A 20,744-nucleotide genomic window follows, 5' to 3' on the forward strand; every position below is an offset into this window, starting at 1 on the left:
CATGGGATTTTCCAAGCAAGAGTTATCGGAGTGAGGTGCTATTGCCTTCTCCGAAGTCTATAACTTATTTTTAGTTTTTTTAGTTTTTTTTTTTTACAATGCTGTCTTGATTTCTGCCATATGATATGACAATGTGAATCAGATATAATTATACATATATTCCCTCTACTTGAGCCTCCCTCCTGTCCCCACCATCCCACCTCTCTAGGTCACAGGGTGCCAAGCTGGGCTCCCTGTGTTATATGGCAACTTTCCACTAACTATATTACACTTGATAGTGTATATATGTCAATGTTACTTTCTCCATTTGTTCCACTCTCTCTTTCCCTTATTTTGAGTTTTGAATTAGATTTACGAATTAGATTCATTTGCTAGGTCTGACATAAGACTGGGTGGATTAAACAATAGGCATTTATGTTCTCACAGTTTAAGAGGCCCAAAATCCACAATTAAGGCAGATTTGATTTCTTCTGAGACCTCCTTCTTTGGCTCACCTTCTTGCTGTGTCCTCATGTGGCCTTTCCACTGTGAGAAGGCAGAACTGATGTCTTTCTCTGTGTTCCAAGCTTCTCTTCTTATAAGAGCACCAGTCAGAGAAGGCACCACCCTTCTCAGTTCAGTTGCTCATCATGTCCAACTCTTTGCGACCCCATGGACTGCAGCATGCCAGGCTTCTCCTTCACCATCAACTCCCAGAGCTTGCTCAAATTCATGTCCATTGAGTCAGTGATGCCATCCAAGCATCTTATCCTCTGTCGTCCCCTTCTCCTCTTGCCTTCAATCTTTCTAAGCATCAGGGTCTTTTCCAGTGAGTCAGTTCTTCATATCAGGTGGCCAAAGTATTGGAGTTTCAGCTTCAGCATCAGCCCTTTCAATGAGTATTCAGGACTGATTTCCTTTAGGATTGACTAGTTTGAATTCCTTGCTGTTCAACGGACTCAAAAATCTCCAACACCATAGTTCAAAAGCATCAATTCTTTGGTGCAAAGCATCAATTCTTTGGTGCTCAGCTTTCTTTACAGTCCAACTCTCACATCCATACATGACTACTGGAAAAACCATAGCTTTGACTAGAAGGACCTTTGTTGGCAAGGTAATGTCTCTGCTTTTTAATACGCTGTCTAACTGGTCATTGCTTCTAATGACCTCATTTTAACTTGAAGTGAAGTCGCTCAGTCGCGTCCGACTCTTTGCGACCCCATAGACTGTAGCCTATCAGGCTCCTCTGTCCATGGGATTTTCCAGGCAAGAGTGCTGGAGTGGACTGCCATTTCCTTCTCCAGGGGATCTTCCCAACCCAGGAATCGAACCCAGGTCTGCATTGCAGGCAGACGCTTTACCGCCTGAGCCACCAGGGAAGCCATTTTAGTCACCTCTTTTAAGGCCTTGCCTTCGAATAGAGTCACATGCCCAGGTATTGGATTAGGATTTCAGCAATTTAAGTTGAGGGTGGAGGACGCAGTTCAGTCTATAACATGAATCAAAAGTCATTGTGTGTGTGTGTGTGTGTGTGTGTGTCTGTGTGTGTGTCTGTGTGTATGGATGTCCAATCGTTCCAGTACTCTTTGTTGAAAAGACCACTCTTTCTCCATTGGTTCACAGTGAATCTATCTCCCCGCTGTCCTACAAATAAATGTTCCTGGCATCCTAACATTCCTTGGAGACTTTCCTTCCCCTAAATTTCTGGCTACTTAGTTACTAAGAGACCTTATCTAGGTCTCATTCTTGAACTTCTTTATGAGTTTGAGAAAAACAATGATTTCATAGATTTCCTGGCTTCTTCTTGCTGTTAGAATGGGAGATGCTCTTTTTCTAGCTTCATATCCTTTCCAAATCTCATAAAGCTATTTTAATTTTTCTATGTTTTATTCATTAAGATTTTCTTTTAGATCTCTCAGTAAAGGTTCATATTTTTTCATAAAATTATTATATTTTATAAGGTTTATTTCCTGGTATTTTAGAAATTTTTATTTTGGCTATTTTACTTCCTTTAATGGGATCAATTACTTTTGTACTGTTTTAAATTATATAGTATATAGAAAAACAAACTATTTTTATAAATTGATCTGACAGACACTGAATTTTATTAAATCTAATGAGAGTTTACCCATTGATTTCTCTTGAGTTTTTTAGTCCATTTATTCCTGGGTTTTAGCTTCTAGAACTATTCTATTGCCATAGCAATATTCTCCTATGTGTTTTTACCTGTCATTTCATCTTATTTTTGCCCATAGGTCTCATCCTATCTGTTTTCTCTCTTTCATAAATATAGAGCTTGCATATGGCACTCTTGTTTTCCTGTTGTATAGTTTTTTGTTTTTTGTTTTTTTCAAAATCTTCTTTGTTATTTCATGAAGTACATTTACTCTGTGTGGCAACTTGAACTCAATCTTTGCTCATTTTCAAATGCCCCTCCATTGACTTGATATCTTTCATGAGTAAAATTTGCTTGTAAATCAGGTATATTTTGGAGAATTACACATATAATGTTTCTAAAAACTAAATCATATTTTGAATATACTAAGTAAAGTTAGTTTTTAATAACATCTTGAAAACTAGACAATTGTCAAGTGCAAACTCAAAATTACCATAAGCAAAAAAAAGTACCAATTCTGCATTATTTTCATCAAGTTTTGGTACCAGGGTAACTCTCAACTCATTCGTTCATTGAGTTTAAAGTTTCATGTTTTTTTGTTTGTTTGTTTTTCTGGAAAATTTTACCTAATAAGGAAATGATAGAGTCCTTGTAGGTTGTTAGATCTTTCTAAGATAATTAATTTGCCCCATTATCAATAATACCAATCACTGTTTTAAATTTCTCCATAGCATTGGTCTATACAAATGTCTTGGTTCTTCTTGAGCTAATGTTAACTTAGACAGTTATTTTATCTGTTTTCAAATTGCTCATGTAAGGCTTTTCATAGAATTCTTTCATAATTTTTAATTGCTTCAATTTTTCTGCACTTATATTTTCATTGTTCTTGTTTTCTAAATTTTGTATCTTAGATGTCTATTCTATCAACAAAAAGATGTCTTTTAAAAATTATTTTCAATGCACCAGGTTCTCATTTTTAACAGCTTTTTCCTCTCTTTAATTTCAACACTCATATTTAATAATTTCTACTTTGCTTGAATTTATTTTTCTGTAATAACTCCTTGAGTTGAGGACATTTCATTTATTATCATAATAAGTATATTTCAGACTCCAAAACCTCTATTGTTTCTCTTTGACCTCTTCTCACAGGTCTTATGCATCCTTTGTCATTTAATTTTAAATTATTAGAGAACTGCATTCATGGGACAAGCACTTGCTAAAAGTAGAATCGGATGGCATGTGTGTGTTCTTCTTTGCAAATATTTTTTAATTTATTTTTTAAAAGAGTTTACATGGCTCCCGCATTGTTTTAAATTATTTTTCATTGATAATTTGCTAGAATTTGTTCAAACTTTTGACAGTATTCCATCTATTTAAAAATAAATTATGGGACTTGCCTGATGATCTAGTGGTTAACAATCTGCCTGCCAATTCAGGGACACCAGTTGGATCCCTGGTCCAGGAAGATTCCACATGCAGTGGAGCAACTAAGTCCAGTAAGTCACAGCTACTGAGTTCACACCCCACAACTACTGAAGCCCGTGCTCCACAACAAGAGAAAATACCAAAATGTGAAGCCTGCGCACCAAGGAAAAGAGGAGCCCCAACTAGAGAAAGACTGCACAGCAACAAACACCCAGCACAGCCAAAATTAATAAATAAATAAACCTTTAAAATATAAAACAAAAAAAGTAAACTGTGAATTGGTCTCGAACATCTCTTAGAGTCATGAGAGGCAAATAATCGGCAAGAGATAAAAAACAAGCCTGATTCACCTGAGTACGTCTGAAAAACTCAGATAACCTCACAGGAAATCAAACAGCATGACCAATGAGAAATCAGAGAAAAGGCCTGAAAAGTATTTTAAATACATTGGTGCTGCTGTTCTAGCCTTCACCCTCTTCAAATAGATAGGAGCAAGATTGTGGCTTTTAATTTACTTTTTTTATTACCTTTGGATGTGAAAACTCATAAATCTTAGTTTTTACCACTTCTTCTAGGTCTGGTGGCACAGGGAGCAATAGAAAAGCAAACACTTTTAAATTTATATGTATGTATGTGTGTGTGTGTATATATATATAAATATATATATAAATTTTGCCTGCACCACGTCTTGGTTACAGCATGTGGGATCTCCTTCCATGACCTGGGGATCATACGTGGACCCTTAGTATTGGGATCATGAAATCTTAGCCACTGGACCACCAGAGAAATCCAAAAAGCAGATGCTTTTGGCATAGGAGATAGAACCAATGCAAGTGTAGGAGATCACAGAGAATTTGTTGGGATCAAGTGATATTTATTTGGAAAATCATTTGCAATATTTGATAGCATAAGAGCTAAGTTACAAAAATGAATTAGTAAAGGCTCTACCATTGATTGATTTTTTTTTTTTTTTAACCATTAGTACATTAACAACAAGGCTTCCCTGGTGACAATAGAAACATTTGCCTCCAGTGTAGAAGACATGGTTTCGATCCCTAGGTTGGGAAGATTCCCTGAAGAAGGAAATGGCAACCCATTCTAGTATTCTTACTTGGAAAAATCCCATGAACAGAGGAACCTGGTGGGCTACAGTCCATGAGGTCACAAAGAGTTGGACAGGACTTAGTGACTAACACTCTCACTTTCACTTCATATCCAAAACAAGTATAAACTAAATAAATGGGAAATTAGAGAATGCAAGTGGATTATCCCTATTTCTTATGACCAACCTAGACAGCATATTAAAAAGCAGAGACATTACTTTGCCAACAAAGGTCCATCTAGTCAAGGCTATGGTTGAACTGTAGTGTTGGCAAAGACTCTTGAGTCCCTTGGACTGCAAGGAGATCCAACCAGTCCATCCTAAAGGAGATCAGTCCTGGGTGTTCATTGGTAGGACTGATGTTGAAGCTGAAACTCCAATACTTTGGCCACCTGATGTGAAGAGCTGACTCATTGGAAAAGACCATGATGCTGGGAAAGATTGAGGGCAGGAGGAGAAGGGGACAGCAGAGGATGAGATGGTTGGATGGCATCACCGACTCAATGGACATGGGTTTGGGTAGACTCCGGGAGTTGGTGATGGACACAGAGGCCTGGCGTGCTGCAGTTCATAGGGTCACAAAGAGTCGGACAAGCCTGAGTAACTGAACTGAACTGAACTGAACTTCAGATCACATCAACCTACAAACAGAAATAGTGTCTCAGTATTAGTAATAAACAGCATTATCCTGGATTTCATTCCCCAAACTGTGAAGATCCTTTCAGTCCTCAAAGCCATATCACACTTGCTTCCGAGTCTCTAAGCACCAGCACGTGCGGGCTTACAACCCATTCTCTCAGCAGCTGCGAAGTCCAGAGGCTTCAGCTGCTCCCAGTGGTACATGAAGCAGCCTCACCTGCTCTCCAGAAGGAGGAAGACGATAGAATGGCAAAGCCTGTGCCTCCCAGTTCCCTCAAGGCCCAATCTCCTTCAAGTACTGATGTGACATGGCTGAGGGCCTCTGTCACCACTGCACCTGGGTTACCTGAAGCGTCAGTTCACCCAAGCCAGAAGTGTCCTTGGCCAAAGTGGAATTTGCATGCTTCCTCTTTTACTACTATTCTATTATCTTGACCACCAGAGCTGTCCTTTGCTCTCAACATAGCACAGAGATGTTGTATAGAAAGACAACTCTCTTTTGCTTTTACCCATGCACCATTCAGAGAAGACAATGGCAACCCACCCCAGTCCTCCTGCCGGGAAAATCCCATCGACAGAGGAGCCTGGTAGGCTGCAGTCCATGGGGTCGCTAAGAGATGGACAGAACTGAGAGACTTCACTTTCACTTTTCACTTTCATGCATTGGAGAAGGAAATGGCAACCCACTCCAGTGTTCTTGCCTGGAGAATCCCAGGGATGGGGGAGCTGGTGGGCTGCCGTCTATGGGCTCGCACAGAGTCGGACACGACTGAAGCGACTTAGCAGCAGCAGCAGCATGCACCATTTTGCTCCTAAAACTCAAGTGTGTACGTATGACCATTGTACTAGTGTTACAGGGGGCTTCCCTGGTGGCTCAGTGGTAAAGAATCTGCCTGCCAATGCAGGAGACATGGGTTCCATCCCAGGGTGGAGAAGATCTTCTGGAGGAGGAAATGCAAACCACTCCAGTATTCTTGCTTGGAAAATCCCATGGACAGAGAAGCCTGGAGGGCTACAGTCCGTGGAGTCACAAAGAACTGGACATGACTTAGCAACTAAAGAGCAGTGTGACACGTGCTACAATGCATTAGCCACCTTTTCCATTTGATGGCAAGGTGTGGCTCAATTTTAGACCAAGTTCATGTATATACCCAATTCTTTCCCCTACAAGATAAGGTTTCCTTACAGAACCTCTCAATTTCTGATGCAGAGACTCCTGGCATATACATCATATTCTGCCAGTGATACTAAAGTATTTCTGAACCCAAATGAATATGTAGCTCAGATAAACCAAGCCCTCCCTATAAAATAGAGACTGTATTTAATCTCCTGGAAAATCAGCAAAGAAAATATGCCATAAGTAATAATCCTATTTGATATGCATTTGGTAGAAATTTACATAGAGCAGGGACCTGATGTTGCACAAAGCAGTGATTCATCTGCGAGGCTGGCTGATGTCATAAACCAGGAGAGGCGAAGAAGAGAAGTTTATGGGCAGTAGCATTTGCTGCCGAGTAAATTACGGCTGTGTATTCATTCTGGGACATTTACTACTTTCTCCCATAAATACAATTAATGTGCTGAATTTATTTTCAAAGCACAAAGCAGGGTTATAACTTATCTTAAAGTTTTCAGTGGAGAAGCTTATAAAAAAACTTCAAAGGAAATTCTTTGGGACTGGCTTATTGAAGAATTGAACCAATGTCTTCATTTTCCTTTTGGAGACCATAAACAGAATTTCCTTTCAGGATGTGGCACGTTTTCAAAAGCAATAGGCAGAAAGTAGATGCTCAATTACTGTTTTCTCTTAACTTTGTCATTCCTGACTTTCCCCCAAAATCTGAATTTGACTTAAACACGAAGCTTTTATTTTATTTTTTGAAGGAGTTTGTCATCATGAATAAAACATGCTTATGAGTAACTGTAAGCCATGGAAAGTTACCTCAATTCATTTTCAATTATCTAAAAATACACAGTTAAAAGGAAACATTCACAGAGTTTACCTGAAGCCTACAGGAATTTTCCAAGTTCTTTTAAAACTTTGGATAGCCACCAAGGGACCTAATTTGTACTGACTTTATATTCCATTCTCTTGGAAAAAAAGAAAACAGTGGGTTTTTTTTTTCATCGATTGAAATGCTAAAAATACAATGAAAGAAATTTCTCCCAATCTCCCTTTCCCAACACACATTCTTTTTCCTTTGTCTTTCACACAATCTCAGTGTCCATTATACTATGTCCCACCAAGAAAGGGGAAAATATTGCAGGTGGAGAATGGGTCCATCAGGAAGGCAATGGAGCATGCAAGCAGGCCACTGACCCAGTACTTGAGCATCCAGATGTAACCACATGGCCGTAAATTACTGTCATTACTTTCCGAAAGTTCCCTAGATGGTGCAGGATTACCCATGCAATCATAATTACAAAGCACACTGCAACTTCTGCAGTCCTAAGCAAAATGCTTGTTTTCCTAACTGATGCTCATACACAATCTAAAATTACCAAATGAGAGACAATAGCTCACCTTCAGTTACTAGGATTCAGAGAGAGAGTGATGCTCTCCATCAGCCATCATGATTCTCAGCAGCAATGATGTTTGGGAGGCTGATATTTCAAAGTATTGAAATAAGCAAGTATCAAGGTAGCTCCAGGCTTCACAGGTGGGGGTAGTGGAAAAGAACTCACCTGCCAGTGCTGTAGACATAAGAGACACAGCTTTGATCCCTGTGTTGGGAAGCTCCCCTGGAGGAGAGCTTGACAACCCACTCCAATATTCTTGCCTGGAAAAATCTCAGGGAGAGAGGAGCCAGGCGAGCTACAGTCCATGAGGTCAAAAAGAGTCAGACATGACTGAAGTGACTTAGCGTGCATATATGCAAGGTAGCTCCAAGGACCATCTAGGAAAATTACTTAAGAAACTCAGGAAGTCAGTCCAGTTCATTTGCTTAGTCCTGTTCGACTCTTTATGACCCCATGGACTGCAGCATGCCAGGCTTCCCTGTCCATACCAACTCCTGGGGCTTGCTCAGACTCATGTCCATCGACTTGGTGATGCCATCCAACCGTCTCATCCTCTGTAATCCCCTTCTCCTGCCTTCAGTCTTTCCCAGAATCAGGGTCTTTTCCAATGAGTTAGTTCTTTGCATCAAGTGGCCAAAATATTGGGGTTTCAACTTCAAAATCAGACCTTCCAATGAATATTCAGGACTGATTTCATTTAGGGTTGATTGGTTTGATCTCCGTGCAGTCCAATGGACTCTCAAGAGTCTTCTCCAACATCACAGTGCAAAAGCATTAACTCTTCAGCACTCAGCTTTCTTTATGGTCCAAATCTCACATCCATACATGATTACTGGAAAAACTATAGCTTTGACTATATGGACATTTGCCTGTAAAGTTATGTCTCTGCTTTTTAATATGTTGTCTAGGTTTTTAATAGCTTTTCTTCTAAAATAACCATCTTTTAATTTCATGGCTGCAGTCACTATCTGCAGTGAATTTGGAGCCCAAGAAAATACAGCTTTTCACTGTTTCTATTGTTTTCCCATCTATTTGCCATGAAGTGATGGGACCAGATGCCTTGATCTTAGTTTTTCAAATGTTGAGTTTTAAGCCAGATTTTTCACTCTTTTCTTTCACTTTCATCAAGAGGCTCTTTAATTTCTCTTCACTTTCTGCCACAAGGTTGATATCATCTGCATATCTGAGGTTATTGATATTTCTCCTGGCAATCTTGATTCCTACTTGTGATTTGGCCAGCCCAGTATTTCACGTGATATACTCTGCATATAAGTTAAATAAGCAAGGGAACAAGTGTACAGCCTTGACATACTCCTTCCCTGATTTAGAATCAGTCTGTTGTTCCATGTCCAGTTCTGACTGTTGCTTCTTAAGCTGCATACTGATTTCTCAGGAAGCAGGTAAGGTTGTCTGGTATTCCCATCTCTTTAAGAATTGTCCACAGTTTGTTGTGAGCCACACAGTCAAAGGCTATAGCATAGTCAATAAAGCAGAAGTGTTTCTGGAACTCTGTTGCTTTTTCTGTGATCCATCAGATGTTGACAATTTGATTTCTGATTCCTCTGCCTTTTCTAGATCCAGCTTGGACATCTGGAAATTCTCAGTTCATTTACTCTTGTAGCTTAGCTTGGAGAATTTTGAGCATTGCTTTGCTAGCATGTGAGATGAGTACAATTGTGAGGTAGTTTGAACATTCTTTGGCATTGCCTTTTAATGAGATTGGAATGAAAACTGACTTTTTTGAGTCCTGTGGTCACTGCTGAGTTTTCCAAATTTGCTGGCATATTGAGTGCAGCGCTTTCACAGCATCATCTTTGAGGATTGAAATAGCTCAACTGGTATTACATTACCTCCACTAGCTTTGTTCGTACTTTTGTTTTCTAAGGCCCACTTGACTTTGCATTCCAGGATTTCTGACTCTAAGTGAGTGATCACACCGTCATTTTTATCTGGGTCATAAAGATCTTTTTGGTTGAATTCTTCTGTGTATTCTTCCCACCTCTTCTTAATCTCTTTTGCTTATGTTAGGTCCATTTCTGTCCTTTATTATGCCCATCTTTTCATGAAATGTTCCCTTGGTATCTCTAATTTTCTTGAAGAAATCTGTAGTCTTTCGCACTCTATTTTGGAGCCCCCGAAGAATTGATGCTTTTGAACTGTGGTGTTGGAGAAGACTCTTGAGAGTCCCTTGGACTGCAAGGAGATCCAACCAGTCCATTCTGAAGGAGATCAACCCTGGGATTTCTTTGGAAGGAATGATGCTAAAGCTGAAACTCCAGTACTTTAGCCACCTCATGAGAAGAGTTGACTCATTGGAAAAAATCTCTGATGCTGGGAGGGATTGGGGGCAGGAGGAAAAGGGGATGACAGAGGATGAGATGGCTGGATGGCATCACGGACTCAATGGACGTGAGTCTGAGTGAACTCCGGGAGTTGGTGATGGACAGGGAGGCCTGGCGTGCTGCGATTCATGGGGTCGCAAAGAGTCGGACACGACCGAGTGACTGAACTGAACTGAACTGATTATAGACAAAAGACAATCAATCCAGCCAAGAATACAGTGCAGATGTTTACCATGGGCAAAAGCAAAACTTAAGTTTAAATGTGACATTTATTTACACATCTTTATTGAGAGCTGATTTGCAAAATACTCTGTCAAATGTGGATGAAATAATGATGACTATAGCCTGGCTCCACACTCATTGAGTAGAGAGGATGCTCAAGAAGAGAATTAAAATACAAATGAACCAAGGCTGCAAGAAATCCAATGGGTGGGATGATTTTGGAGAATGGCATTCTATCATGTCTACTATCATGTAAGAATTGAATCACCAATCTATGTCTGACGCAGGATACAGCATGCTTGGGGTTGGTGCATGGGGATGACCCAGAGAGATGTTATGGGGAGGGAGGTGGGAGGGGGGTTCATGTTTGGGAACACATGTAAGAATTAAAGATTTTAAAATTAAAAAAAAAAAAAAACCTTAAAAAAAAAAAAAGCTTTTGTTTATCTGGATGCCTAACAATATTTATCATATTAGAAATTTAAAACTAAAAAATTAAAATATTTATCAACTTACTTAAAATAATAATAAACCTATTATAATAGTCATGAAGCAATTTAAAACATTTTAACATGATTTTAATGACTTTTTTTCACAATGAAATAAATGTATTGAGAAAGAAAAAAAAAAAAGAAATCCAATGGGTGGTGTACTCCTCAGTTTCTCAAAAAGATAAACTCCTCCACTAACCTCATCTGCCTTGTTCTGGGTGGATCTAAAGCATTGTGGAAGAAGAGAAGGATGGAAAAGACCAACTAAGGATGTGTGTGTATGTGGTCAGTCATGTCCCACTCTTTGGGACCCCATGGACGGTAGCCCTCCAGATTCCTCAGTCCAAGGCATTTTCCAGGCAAGAATATTGGGGTAGGAAATTCTTGGGGATTTTCTCTCCAGGGGATCTTCTCAACCCAGGATCGAAGCCACATTTCTTGTGTTTTCTACATTGGCAGACAGATTCTTTATCACTGAGCCACCTGTGAATGATGAAGTGCAACATCACAAATGTTGCCTTAGATGCCAGCCTTCAGTAACACAGCAAAGCTTGGAGTTGAATCTATATTTATTCCATCCCAGCTCAGCCCAGGCAGCAATGCCATATTCATATGCTGGAGAAACCCAAGAAGCCATATACTGCAAGTCCCAGTTGGAGAAATAACTTTGAATTGTCCTGAAACATAAATTTTGCCACTTCCAACCCCCTGCTAAGCCCTTGCTCCAAGATGATATGACTCATGGATGCTTGGCCAGCTTCCCCTTTCACTAAGTACTGTACACCCTGCACTGTGGACCACCTTCAGTTTCGGGAGAAATTCACACAGTCCTTTACCTACCTGCATGCCCTCCTACACTCATTTTCCTGTCTTAGTGCTTCAAAAAGAAGATCAGACATTTCCAGCTTTAGTAAAATTCATCTAATTCCTTCAAAAGGGTGTATCTGTGTGATTTCATCCATGACATTATTCAAAATGGGCTTCCACAGTGGCTCAGCAGCAAAGAATCCACCTGCAATGTAGGAGACTCAGGAGACCCGCGTACACCCCCAGGTTGAGAAGATCTGTTGGAGAAAGGCATGGTAACCCACTCCAGCATTCTTGCCAGGAAAATCCCATTGACAAAGGAGCCTAGTGGACTACAGTCCATAGGTTCACAAAGAATTGGACATGACTGAAGTGACTGAGCACACACATTATCCAAAACATGTTGATATAAACAGAGGATTCAGCAGTGCACAGAGCAAGCAACTCTGCCTTCATAGAGTTTATATCACAAATGAATTATAGAATCATTCTAGATATTGGTAAGTACCATGAGAAGGTCAGTCAATCCTAAAGGAAATCACCCCTTGAATATTGCATCTACTTATGTTCAGTGGGGGTTAGAAAACCTTCTGGAGGAAAAACAAAAGGCCTTCCACAAACGGCACTGATATTTGGACATACCAATCAGGCTAATGAATAGGACCATGAGAACATTGAAAGAAAGCTTGCTCTCAGGGAGAAAAATCTGGCTTCCAGTCTCCAGCTAAGGAATGCAGGTCTAGTGGAAGTGGTGGCTTTTGGCCATGAGACTGTCCTCAGCCAACAACTTCAGAGCACTTGAGAGGAGGGGCTGGACACATGAGCTGCAAGTACTGTCCCCCTGAACCCTACACTTAGTGACCAACATGCCCTTCTGGGGCAAAAGTACTTTCTTTGGAGCCAAAAGTAGCTTCAATTCAGTTCAGTTCAGTTCAGTCGCTCAGTCGTGTCCGACTCTGTGAGACCCCATGAATCGCAGCACACCAGGCCTCCCTGTCCATCACCAACTCCCAGAGTTCACTCAGATTCACATCCATCGAGTCCGTGATGCCATCCAGCCATCTCATCCTCTGTCGTCCCCTTCTCCTCCTGCCCCCAATCCCTCCCAGCATCAGAGTCTTTTCCAATGAGTCAACTCTTCTCATGAGGTGGCCAAAGTACTGGAGTTTCAGCTTTAGCATCATTCCTTCCAAAGAAATCCCAGGGTTGATCTCCTTCAGAATGGACTGGTTGGATCTCCTTGCAGTCCAAGGGACTCTCAAGAGTCTTCTCCAACACCACAGTTCAAAGGGTGGGAAAAAACCTCCAGACCGGCCACAGTGACAATTCTGCCATCAAGACACTGGCTGTGGAGATGCAGCTTACTGCGTGCCACAATAAGCTACAGGATGATTGCATTTGTCAAGAAACATTTGAGTCTCCTAAAAATGTCCTTGGGATTCTTGGAGATAAGCAACTGTACAAATTATAGTTTTTATAAGTTGTATATATATATATACACACACACATATATATATTTAAGTATTTTATATCCAAGTAAAGATTAGATCAGGAGAAGAAGGGGGCAATAGAGGACAGGGTGGTTGGACGGCATCACCAATTCAGTGAACATGAGTTTGAGCAAACTCTGGGAGATAGTGAAGGATAGGGAAGTCTAGAGCACTGCAGTCCATGGGGTTGCAAAGAGTTGCACATTACTTAGCCACTGAACAACATGTAAAGATTTGTGAACAATGAAGACAATGTTTAATCATGGCTCTGGAGAATCTCATGGATAGAGGAGTCTGGTGGACTATAGTCAATGGGGTCACAAAGAGTCAGACACGATTGAAGCAACTTAGCACACACACTGTAAAGGAAATCAATGAGGGCAGGATCAGTTGAACAAAATCTAATTATTCATAGACTACAATAAAGACCAGATATTTCTTGTACTCTAGTTTACTATAGAGTTGAAATTTAGAGTCTTGTAATTTAAAGGAAAGCTGGTGCTCATGGTCAGTCTCTAAGTCCTGTCTGACTCTTTTGTGACCCCATGGATTATAGCCTGACAGTCTCCTCTGTCCATGGGCTTTCCCAGGGAAGAATAGTGGAGTGAGTTGCCATGTTCTTCTCCAGGAGATTTTCCTGTCCCAGGGATTGAACCCATGTTTCCTGCACTAGCAGGGAAATTCTTTACCACTGAGCCACCAGGGAAGCCCTGATTTAAATGATTAGTAAGAAGCTAATACTTTCCTCATTCCAGATGAGGTATATGTGGAAATATATCCAAATTACCTAGGAAGTTTTTCAAAATGTTTCCCTAGTTTTTCCTCTGTGTATAATACTTACCCCCATGATTCCAATACACCCCATCTTCCCAAAGAGCTGAGATAGGATATATGTCTGTTTTTATAAAATCCCCCTAGATGATTCTGTTATATTCCTTCCCATCACCGTCCATCCTCTGAATTGAGAACCACTCTAATCACACTTTAAAATAGTTGCCTCAGCCTAAGCTTTGACCAAAACTGTACAGTCAATTAGAGCTAGTGACATTAGTTATTCCCTGAAAACAGGTGAGTTGATCACAATATTCCTGGCTGCAAATAATTTTTAAGAATTTGAAAAATACCTTAAAGCCTATGTATGATTGCACATAGAAATAAATCTGAAGATAAGGTGGCTCTGAGCCAATACTGTCAAGAATGAAGCCTCGACCATCTTCATTCATGCCCCTCCCCATAGCACATCTGTTCATCCTCTTGGGCTAGGCACCTCAGGGTTTCAAGATGGCTGTTAGTGTTGCAGGAATGACAAGCGAATATAATATCATGCAAAGAAAGAGAGGTGTTTATTTCTTGTAATCTTATTGTTTAGAGAAGTCAGTGCGAACAACCTTTCCAAGAACCCTCAGCTACATTTGTCTTAATGGCTAACTCAACTCCACCCTGACAACATTTTATCAAAGCCCAGAACCAATCAGTAGGGTGGGACCTGAGAGGGAGAGGTGTCATCATTTACCAATGGTGACACTTACCACATCTCAAACCCCTGCCCACACATGCAGTAGGACAGTAAAAACAAGGTTAGGTTAAGAAAGAGGAAGGTTAAAATGACTATCAGGCAAACCATAAAACATATCACAGGTAATCTGGGTTGTTCATAGAAAGAAGATTCATGAGAGGGGTGAGCAATTGATTTTTTATTTAACTTGAAGGATTGAAAAAAAAAACACTATTTTCCATTCAAATTCACATTTCACATTTTATTTACATTCCTGATAATTGATAAACCAAACACTTAAAAATGCCTCTATGGGGCTTCCCTTGTGGTACAGTGGATAAGAATTCACCTGCCAATGCAGGGAACATGGGTTCTATCCCTGGTCCAGGAAGATCCCACAAACGTGGGGACAACTAAGCCCAGGTGCCACAGCTATTGAGCTCATGTTCTAGAGCCCAGGAGCCACAACTGCTGAGCCCCTAAGCCACATCTTGAGAAGCCCGTGTGCCTAGAACCTGTGCTCTGCAACAAGAGAAGCCACCACAATGAGAAGCCCGTGCACCACAATTAGAGGTGACCCCACTCAGTACAACTAGAGAAAAACCCGAGCAGCTTTAAAAGTCTCTATGAAGGCTTCCGCCAAATAAAATGTTCTAATCTTTCTCTTTGTAAAAATAAAGTCACACTTTGAAATGTTTAGTAATAGGTTTGATATCTGTTTCTGCTCCCTCTAGGAGATGATCTTATGACCACTATCTTGGTGACCTCTAGGGGAAGTATAAGTTTCCTCTTCACTCTCCCTGGGAGGCTCAGGGCAGATGGGCTAAAAGGGACATGCACATACTACTCTATATACAAAAAAGGGAAAGTAAAAGTGGTCATCTCTCAGGTGTGTCCAACTGTTTGCAACCTATGGACTGTAGCCTACCAGGCTCCTATGGCCATGGGCTTTTCTAGCCAAGAATACTGGAGTGGCTGGCCATTCCCTTCTCCAGGAGATCTTCCTGACCCAGGAATCGAACTCGGGTCTCCCACATTGCAGGTAGATTCTTTAATGTCTGAGCCACCAGGGGAGTCCCACTATATATAAAATGGATAACTAATAAGGACTATTGTATACCACGGGGAACTCTACTCAATACTCTATAATGACTCGTATGTGAATAGAATCTAAAAAAAGTGGTATATATATGCTGATGAGTCGCTTCAGTCATGTCCGACTCTGTGCAACCCCACAGACAGCAGCCCACCAGTCTCCCCCATCCCTGGGATTCTCCAGGCAAGAACACTGGAGTGGGTTGCCATTTCCTTCTCCAATGCATGAAAGTGAAAAGTGAAAGTGAAGTTGTTCAGTTGTGTCCGACTCGAACCAACCCCATGGACTGCAGCCTACCAGGCTCCTCTGCTCATGGGGTTTTCCAGGCAAGAGTACTGGAGTGGGTTGCCATTGCCTTCTCCGGTATATATATACATATATATAATATGTATAGCTGCTTCATTTGTCGTACAGCGGAAACTAACATACCATTGTATATCAGCTGTACTCCAATAAAAAATAATTACAAAAATAAAAGGGATGTCACATTGGAGGGATGAAGAGCATTGATCTTTCTGAGCTCAATGGAAAAGGATTAAGTTCTAAGTCTATGTGGAAGCAGTCTCTTCCCCTTTTGGAAATCTCAGAACTGTGTCTTACAAATTGCTTTACCCTATAGAATCACTAGAAAGAAGCCCATCCTACATAATCTGTACAAATTTCTGGCAAAAGGGACTTTCTGTTCTATTCTTTCTGTTCTCTTCTATTCCAAAGAATAGCCTGGTCTTGCTATTAACAGATCCTAGAGAGCTGAGATCTGTGTGAGGGCTCAGAGAGATTACCTCCAAGGCTACCCAGTTGTAGTTGAGACACTGAGGCCATCAATAAGCTAATAAAGTCCTTCTGGATCCATATGATTTAGGCCAGCTTATCAGAGGTAAAGATCAACACTGGGGTTTGGAACCAAAACCTCCTTCACATGAACAACTTCTCACTTAGAAGTGCTTCCAGAGTAAACCAAACCGATCACATGGACCACAGCCTTGTCTAACTCAATGAAACTATGAGCCATGCCATGTAAGGCCAACCAAGACGGATGGGTCATGGTGGAGAGTTCTAACAAAATGTCGTCACTGGAGAAGGGAATGGCAAACCACTTCAGTATTCTTCCCTTGACAACCCCATGAACAGTATCAAAAAGAAAAAAGACAGGAAACTGAACGATAAACTATCCAGGTGAGTAGGTGTCCAACCTGCTACTAGAGAAGAGTGGAGAAATCACTCCAGAAAGAATGAAGAGATGGAGCCAAATGGACTGGAATGGGAGAATTTAACTCAGATGACCATTATATCTCCTACTGTAGGCAAGAATCCCTTAGAAGAAATGGAGTAGCCATCATAGTCAACAAAAGAGTCCAAACTTCAGTACTTGGATAAGTCTCAAAAGTGACAGAATGAGCTCTGTTCATTTCCAAGGCAAACCATTCAATATAAGAGTAATTCAAATATATGCCCTAACCAGTAATGCTGAAGAAGCTGAACAATTGATGAACGGTTCTATGAAGACCTACAAGAACTTCTAGAACTAACACCAAAAAAAAAAGATGTCCTATTCAATATAGGGGACTGGAATGCAAAGTAGGAAGTCAAGAGATACCTGGAGTAACAGGCAAATTTGGCCTCAGAATACAAAATGAAGCAGGACAAAGGCTAACACAGTTTTGCCAAGAGAACACACTGATCATAGCAGACACCCTCTTCCAACAACACAAGAGAAGACTCTACATGTGGACATCACCAGATAGTCAATATCACATTCAGATTGATTATATTTTTTGCAGTCAAAGATGGAGAAGCTCTATACAGTCAGCAAAAACAAGACTGGGAGCTGACTGCGGCTCAGACCATAAACTCGTTATCGCAAAATTTAAGAAAGTAGGGAAAACCACCAGACCATTCAGGTATGACCTGAATCAAATACTTTATGATTATACAGTGGAAGTAACAAATAGATTCAAGAGATTAGATCTGATAGACAGAGTGCCTGAAGAACTATGGATGGAGGTTCCTGACATTGTACAGGAGGCAGGGATCAAAATCATCCCCAAGAAAAAGAAATGCAAAAAGGCAAAATGGTTGTCTGAGGGGGCCTTACAAATATCTGGAAAAAGAAGAGAAGCTAAACGCAAAGGAGAAAAGGAAGGATATAAGCATCTGAATGCAGAGTTCCAAAGAATAGCAAGGAGAGATAAGAAAGCATTCCTCAGTGATCAATGGAAAGAAATAGAGGAAAACAATAAAATAGGAAAGACTAGAAATCTCTTCAAGAAAACTGGAGATACCAAGAGTATATTTCATGAAAAGACAGGCACAATAAAGAAATCGTATGGACCTAAGAGAAGTAAAAGATATTTAAGAAGATGTGGCAAGAATACACAGAAGAACTATACAAAAAAGATCTTCATGACTCAGATAACTATGATGGTGTGATCACTCTAGAGCCAGACATCCTGGAGTGTGAAATCAAGCGGGCCTGAGCAAACATCACTGTGAACAAACATAGGGGAGGTGATGGAATTCCAGTTGAGCTATTCCAAATCCTAATAGATGATGCTGTGAAAGTGCTGCACTCAATATGCCAGCAAATTTGGAAAACTCAGCACTGGCCACAGGACTGGAAAAGGTCAGTTTCCATTCCAGTCCCAAAGAAAGCCAATGTCAAAGAATGTTCAGACTACCGCACAATTGCACTCATCTCACACTAGCAAAGTGATGCTCAAAATTCTCCAAGCTAGGCTTCAACAGTACATGAACTGAGAACTTCCAGATGTTCAAGCTGGATTTAGAAAAGGTAGAGGAACGAGATCAAATTGCCAACATCTGATGGATCACAGATAAAGCAACAGTGTTCCATAAAAACTTCTTTATTGATGATGAAATAGGCTTTGACTGTGTGGCTCACAACAAACTGTGGAAAATTCTTAAAGAGATAGGACTACCAGACAACTTTACCTGCCTCTTGAGAAATCAGTATGCAGGTTAAGAAGCAACAGTTAGAACCGGACATGGAACAATGGACTGATTCCAAATCAGGAAAGGAGTACATCAAGGCTGTATATTGTCACCCTGCTTATTTAACATATGCAGAGTACATCATGCCGAAATGCCAGGCTGGATGGAGCACAAGCTGGAATCTGAATTGCTGGGAGAAATATCAATAACTAAACTGAAATGGATGTTTGGAATCCTGGATTCTGTCTAAATCTCTTTCATCTCAATACAACTCATGCTACCACTTACTTTGGAGATGAAATAAGAGTAGGAAAAGAAGAGCATTTAATATTCAGGTTCAGCAGTGATAGTCGTCACTGGCTTTGAAACACAGGGAGATATGATTTCATATCCTGGACTGAAAACTTACTTATTGGCCCTCAGAAAAAATGCTTATAATCTTTATCTTTTCATTTCTTTAACTATAGAATAGGTATAATAACAGCAGAAACATGCAGTTAGAATGAGGAATAATTTCAACAGCCTCAAAATGAGCACATATAAAGATCGTATAAAGCAATACCTACAGAACAGAATATTACTCACTCGTAAAAAATAGTGACATAATGGCATGTGCAGCAACATGGATGGACCTAGAGATTATCATACTAAGTGAAGTCAGACAAAGATAAATACCATACGATATCACTTATATATAGAATCTAAAAATATGATATAAAAGGATGTATTTACAAAACAGAAAACAAAAAACAAACTTACAATTACAAAAAGAGGTAAGGGGATATATTAGGATCTTGAGATTAAGAGATACAGACTGCTGTATAAAAATCAATAAATGACAGGAACCAACTGTATGGAACAGGGTAGCATATGCAATGTCTTTTCACTTCAGTTCAGTAGCTCAGTCATATCCAACACTTTGCGACCCCATGAACTGCAGCACGCCAGGCCTCCCTGTCCATCACCAACTCTCGGAGTCCACCCAAACCCGTATCCATTGAGTCAGTGATGCCATCCAACCATCTCATCCTCTGTCGTCCCCTTCTCCTCCTGCCCCCAAACTTTCCCAGCATCAGGGTCTTTTCAGATGAGTCAGCTCTTCGCATAAGGTGGCCAAAGTATTGGAGTTTCAGCTTCAACATCAGTCCTACCAATGAACATCCAGGACTGATCTCCTTTAGGATAGGCTGGTTGAATTGCTTCGCACTCCAAGGGACTCTCAAGAGTCTTCTCCAACACCACAGTTCAAAAGCATCAATTCTTCAGCACTCAGCTTTCTTTATAGTCCAACTCTCATATCCATACATGACCACTGGAAAAACCATAGCCTTGACTAGACAGACCTTTGTTGACAAAATAATGTCTCTGCTTTTAAATATGCTATCTAGGTTGGTCATAACTTTCCTTCCAAGAAGTAAGCGTCTTTTAATTTCATGGCTGCAATCACCGTCTGCAGTGATTTTGGAGCCCCAAAAAATAAAGTCTAACACTGTTTCCTCATCAATTTGCATGAAGTGATGGAACTGAATGTCATGATCCTAGGTTTCTGACTATTGAGCTTTAAGCCAACTTTTGCACTCTCCTCTTTCACTTTCATCAAGAGGCCCTTTAGTTCTTCTTCACTTCCTGCCATAAAGGTGGTGTCATCTGCATATCTGAGGTTATTGATATTTCTCCTGGTAATCTTGATTCCAGCTTGTGCTTTTTCCAGTCCAGCGTTTCTCATGATGTACTCTGCATATAAGCTAAATAAGCAGGGTGACAATATACAGCCTTGACGCACTCCTTTTCCTATTTGGAACCAGTCTGTTGTTCCATGTCCAGTTCTAACTGTTGCTTCCTGACCTGCATACAGGTTTCTCAAGAGGCAGGTCAGGTGGTCTGGTATTCCCATCTCTTTCAGAATTTTCCACAGTTTATTGTGATCCACACAGTCAAAGGTTTTGGCATAGTCAATAAAGCAGAAAAAGATGGTTTTCTGGAACTCTCTTGCATTTTCAATGATCCAGTGGATGTTGGCAATTTGATCTCTGGTTCCACTGCCTTTTCTAAAACCAGCTTGAACATC

Source organism: Capricornis sumatraensis, chromosome 1 (assembly GCF_032405125.1).
Source record: "Capricornis sumatraensis isolate serow.1 chromosome 1, serow.2, whole genome shotgun sequence".
In the NCBI taxonomy this organism is placed as follows: Eukaryota; Metazoa; Chordata; class Mammalia; order Artiodactyla; family Bovidae; genus Capricornis; species Capricornis sumatraensis.